At 30.4% G+C, this 6,154-nt stretch overlaps 1 long non-coding RNA gene across 1 annotated transcript; it reads left to right on the forward strand.

Moving 5' to 3' along the window:
• The first annotated feature begins 797 nt into the window (after nt 1-797).
• Nucleotides 798-1,702, forward strand: LOC127747466 (uncharacterized). Its single transcript, XR_008009335.1, has 3 exons — nt 798-1,127; nt 1,293-1,359; nt 1,463-1,702. It is a non-coding gene; the product is annotated as an uncharacterized LOC127747466 (long non-coding RNA).
• The last annotated feature ends 4,452 nt before the right edge of the window (nt 1,703-6,154 follow it).

A 6,154-nucleotide genomic window follows, 5' to 3' on the forward strand; every position in this document is an offset into this window, starting at 1 on the left:
TATTAAACATCTTTAATTATTTTTACTTTTATCTTCTATTTTAAATTATTAATTTTTATTTTGATTATATTTATTTTTATAACAAATATTTGAAAAAAATTAAATTTTATGTTCGTTTTTTATTATATATTTTACTTTTTTTACTACTCGTTTAAGTTAAAGTTCTTACTTATTGGGTTATGTTTACTTCCAAAAAAAGGATGCTTGTGAAGTTATTTTTATTTTTTTATAGGAGTACATCCATTATATCATAATTTTAATAGTTAACATAAATTTTATAAAAATAAAAAATTTTATACGTATTTTAATTACTTTCAAGAGTAAATTATATGTACTCCTAAAGTTAAAAAATAGGCTTAACTTATTCTATAATAAATATTTTTTTAATTCATTTAATTTATAAAAAGAATACCATTATTTCGTTTATCCTAAAAATAAAAAAACGAAAATTAATACTCATACTTTTGACTAACAGGATAAGAATAATATATAAAAAAACCTTGAAATAAAGATAAAAATCATAAATTTTGAATTCAAAAATATAAAATATTTAAAAGATAAACCAATTATCTAAATGTAATTTTTTTTAAACCACTTTATAAACTTAGATAAATACATAATATTATATGCAAAATAAATCATAACATATTGGCATAAAAGATAATTTTTTATAAATACACAAAAAAACTAAACTCCTAATTTTATTTCAATTTGGGAACTTGCGCCAAAAAAACCGAGTTTAATTCAAATCACTCTTTAATCTACACCAAAAACCTTAAGCTTGACTAAAAACCGCCCCTTATCTTTTAGTTTCGAAGCTCATTCAACATTTCACTAGCCGGCCCTAATCCGCCTCTGCATGTCTCCCTCTCCTCGGGCTCAGATCTCGCAACCCCACCAGCCTCCGATCTCGTGCCGCTGGCAACACCAACGCTCGTGATACACGCGCACAGATCACTCGCTCACGCTGCTGTACCTATTGCCTGTGGTCGCCCCCTCCGATCTCAAACCTCGCACCTCCAGTAGCCTCCGGCATCGCACTTCAGGCGACAGTCACAATCGTGCTTTGCGTTCACTGGTGGTAGCTCTTAGTCGGTCAAACTGCTCAACGTCGAGAACTTCTCCAGGTTTTTTTTTACAATTTTAATCCTTTGTAAATTTTTGTGTTATCTGGTATTTCTGTATTTCCGGAAAAAATAAGGGATTAGATGATGGTTTATAAATGGGCATGTGTCTATATTATTTGGATTCATGTTGTAAGGATTTATTATTTTGTTGCCGGCCTCGTACAGAGCAGCAATCGCAAAGCCAAGATTGGCATAACACTAGCATCAACCTAGCACTAGAATCCCTAATACGGTAACATGACGCATATTAAGCAAATAGTTTGATATCCCTAATACGGTAACATGATTTTTATTTTTTCTGAATTCTTTTGATGATGTCGATGACTGTGTTGCAGGCATTTAGAATACTATGACGCGTAAACATAATATCTCCGGACAGTCAATCCTCGAAGAGTTACGAAGACAAAGTGAAGACATAAACTTGAGTTCGGAAGATGGGTTGGAACAAATTAGGCTCAATGATGATGGGGATGAAATTTCAGAGACGGAGATGTTAAATCAAAGTGGTGGTGATCTACCGGAACGTGCTGCACCTAAGAATAAAAGAGATGAAAATGAGCCACTGCTTGTGAAAGTTAAAGGTAACTTTATTCAGACTCTAACTACTCTCTCAGTCCAATTTATTGACTTTGTGCTGGTTGTTTTTTTTTTCACCCTTTTTTTTAGTTTATGCAACTCTGTTTTTGTTCCCTTTCATTTTGGTTCCTTCTTTGTTTGCTCTGCACAAAGCATATTTGTGAATTTTCTGTCTTCTCTTGGATATGTGTAACTATATATATATTTTAAAGTGATTGGATGGTGAATTCTATGGTGTAGAATGTAATTTTTTTCTATACATATTGAACTTAGGTGGAAGCTGTAAAAAATGGACACCTTCTGTATTGTACTCTATGTTCAATAAGGTCTTGTAGTCTCTTGGATAAACAACAAGATAGTTTGTAGTAATTTGTTTGTTTGTATTAAATATTAATCGAAATTAATTTTTGAATGAAAGTGTTAATTAGGCAGATTAAATTTTTTTGATAAGTTAAAAATTTGGACCAGAATTGAATTTGGAATTAAATAAGTCCCTACTTTTTTACAAGAGACTACAAGACCTTATTGAACATAGAGTACAATACAGAAGGTGTCCATTTTTTACAGCTTCCACCTAAGTTCAATATGTATAGAAAAAAATTACATTCTACACCATAGAATTCACCATCCAATCACTTTAAAATATATATATATATATAGTTACACATATCCAAGAGAAGACAGAAAATTCACAAATATGCTTTGTGCAGAGCAAACAAAGAAGGAACCAAAATGAAAGGGAACAAAAACTGAGTTGCGTAAACTAAAAAAAAGAGTGAAAAAAAAACAACCAGCACAAAGTCAATAAATTGGACTGAGAGAGTAGTTAGAGTCTGAATAAACTTACCTTTAACTTTCACAAGCAGTGGCTCATTTTCATCTCTTTTATTCTTAGGTGCAACACGTTCTGGTAGATCACCACCACTTTGATTTAACATCTCCGTCTCTGAAATTTCATCCCCATCATCATTGAGCCTAATTTGTTCCAACCCATCTTCCGAACTCAAGTTTATGTCTTCACTTTGTCTTCGTAACTCTTCGAGGATTGACTGTCCGGAGATATTATGTTTACGCGTCATAGTATTCTAAATGCCTGCAACACAGTCATCGACATCATCAAAAGAACTCAGAAAAAATAAAAATCATGTTACCGTATTAGGGATATCAAACTATTTGCTTAATATGCGTCATGTTACCGTATTAGGGATTCTAGTGCTAGGTTGCTGCGTTATGCCAATCTTGGCTTTGCGATTGCTGCTCTGTACGAGGCCGGCAACAAAATAATAAATCCTTACTAACATGAATCCAAATAATATAGACACATGCCCATTTATAAACCATCATCTAATCCCTTATTTTTTCCGGAAATACAGAAATACCAGATAACACAAAAATTTACAAAGGATTAAAATTGTAAAAAAAAAAAACCTGGAGAAGTTCTCGACGTTGAGCAGTTTGACCGACTAAGAGCTACCACCAGTGAACGCAAAGCACGATTGTGACTGTCGCCTGAAGTGCGATGTCGGAGGCTACTGGAGGTGCGAGGGTTGAGATCGGAGGGGGCGACCACAGGCAATAGGTACAGCAGCGTGAGCGAGTGATCTGTGCGCGTGTATCACGAGCGTTGGTGTTACCAGCGGCACGAAATCGGAGGCTGGTGGGGTTGCGAGATCTGAGCCCGAGGAGAGGGAGACATGCAGAGGCGGATTAGGGCCGGCTAGTGAAATGTTGAATGAGTTTCGAAACTAAAAGATAAGGGGCGGTTTTTAGTCAAGCTTAAGGTTTTTGGTGTAGATTAAAGAGTGATTTGAATTAAGCTCGGTTTTTTTGGCGCAAGTTCCCAAATTGAAATAAAATTAGGAGTTTAGTTTTTTTTTTTGTATTTATAAAAAATTATCTTTTATGCCAATATGTTATGATTTATTTTGCATATAATATTATGTATTTATCTGAGTTTATTAAGTGGTTTAAAAAAAATTACATTTAGATAATTAGTTTATCTTCTAAATATTTTATATTTTTGAATTCCAAATTTATGATTTTTATCTTTATTTCAAGGTTTTTTTATATATTATTCTTATCCTGTTAGTCAAAAGTATGAATATTAATTTTCGTTTTTTTATTTTTAGGATAAACGAAATAATGGTATTCTTTTTATAAATTAAATGAATTAAAAAAATATTTATTATAGAATAAGTTAAGCCTATTTTTTAACTTTAGGAGTACATATAATTTACTCTTGAAAGTAATTAAAATACGTATAACATTTTTTATTTTTATAAAATTTATGTTAACTATTAAAATTATGATATAATGGATGTACTCCTATAAAAAAAATAAAAATAACTTCACAAGCATCCTTTTTTTGGAAGTAAACATAACCCAATAAGTAAGAACTTTAACTTAAACGAGTAGTAAAAAAAGTAAAATATATAATAAAAAACGAACATAAAATTTAATTTTTTTCGAATATTTGTTATAAAAATAAATATAATCAAAATAAAAATTAATAATTAATAATAATAATAATAATGTAACTTTTTATTTTTTTCAATTTAAATTTAATTATTTTTTGTTTTCTACATATCTTAAATAATTTAAAATCTATTTATTTTTTTATAATTAATTGTTATTCATTCATGTTAAATTTATGTTTTTAAAAATAAAAATATGAAAATATTTTTTATGAGCCGCTGGTATAAGACAATTACATAGTTTAAATTATATTTTATCTAATTTTTTGCCAACAAATTAAAAAAAGATAAGATTATAGCATTACTGCCTAAAAGATAAATTTTAGAGCATTAGTACTTATAAGATAAATGTTAAAAAATCACATCTAAATTTAGTTTGCAATCATTTGAATTAAGTTGCACATTTAAATATTCATTTCACATTCTAATTGACACATTTTGAAATTGAATCATAGCCAACAAAATTTTTTTTTTCTAAGTTATATCTAACTGAAGTTATTCTAGGAGAAAGAAACTTTATTTTGACGCTAAAAATTTTGTACATTTTATTATAGATGGTAACTTTTAGTTTGCAAAATAGAGTAACTATAATTTTTAATTTAGAGTAAAGTTTACAGTTAAATAAAAAGATATCAGATTGTAAATTTTATAATCTTAAACATCATTCTGAACAATTAAACATAGTTACTAAAATTTGGAACTCTGCACGTTGGATTAAAAAAACAAGGCGTCAATAAAAAATTAGAGTAGATCAACTTAAGGCTTAACAATTTTCTGCCGTTTGATTAAAATATAATGAATAAAATTTTGCACATTGTTAGAAAATGAATTTCTGTGCAGTTAATTTTAATCTATCTTTCTAATAAATTAATAAAATAATAATAAATAAGGATAATAAATACAATATAAGGGTAAAACTAATATTTTAAATTTTAACAGTTAAAATTCTCCTCGTTACTATTGTGGTAAATTAATGTTGATACGTTCATTTAAAAAATACATAAATTAAGTATATACAACTAATTAAAATCCTGCAAATCACCAATGCCAATTTCGTCCTCAGAAACATTGTGATTGTTTTCAGCAACATCCACTTCATCTGATTCTGGATCGTTAATGTCGTCCCGTACTAATGGAAATTTTTCTAGATTCTCTATTTGCTGCTCACAAAATGGTATGTCCTCCACCAAAGACTCATCTGGATCCTCCTCATTCAAATCTCCCATATCATATAAATCTCTGGGTTTCATGTGACATACAGAACACCAACCTTCGTCAACTGGATCGTCAACATAGTAAACCATTCTCGCATCTGTTGCAAGAATAAATGGCTCATCTAGTTCAAGAGCACCCGTGTGTATCAACTCTGAAAACCGTACACTCGTGATCCCAAATTCATCTACCTTAATGCCCTTATTAAGCGTGGTATCAACCCAGATACATTTGAAGAGGATAACCCTTAGTTTGCCAAAATAGTCTAACTCTATTATATCGATCACTTTTCCGTAGTATGTACTGTCAAATGATACTGAAACAGGATTTCGTCCACGGCTAATACTAGTCGTAATTGCAGACATGACTACACCACTATTTTGTGTTTTAAGTCCTTCATCTTTATTTACCGTGCGAAACTTGAATCCATGAATGTTATACTCTTCGAATCTCTTTACAACATCATTAGGTCCTTCTGCAAGCCACTTGATTTCAGGAGTAATATCGTTTGCATCATCTATATACGCCACCTGCATGTGATAGATTATTCTGATTTTAAAATGCTTTCACAAATTAGAATATAGAATAGGAAAAGCATTAAATAAATGTAACTAACTCACATAATCCCTAAACCACTCATGGAATTTGGCGTGCATGTATTCTTCAATGAGTTTAGCTGCATTTCTTTTACCGCGGTGTAACTTGGAAATTTCACCTCTGCATATCCTGTTCAAGTAGATAATACTTACACTTTAATTACTTAAA

This window comes from Arachis duranensis, chromosome 1, assembly GCF_000817695.3.
Source record: "Arachis duranensis cultivar V14167 chromosome 1, aradu.V14167.gnm2.J7QH, whole genome shotgun sequence".
NCBI classification, from domain to species: Eukaryota; Viridiplantae; Streptophyta; class Magnoliopsida; order Fabales; family Fabaceae; genus Arachis; species Arachis duranensis.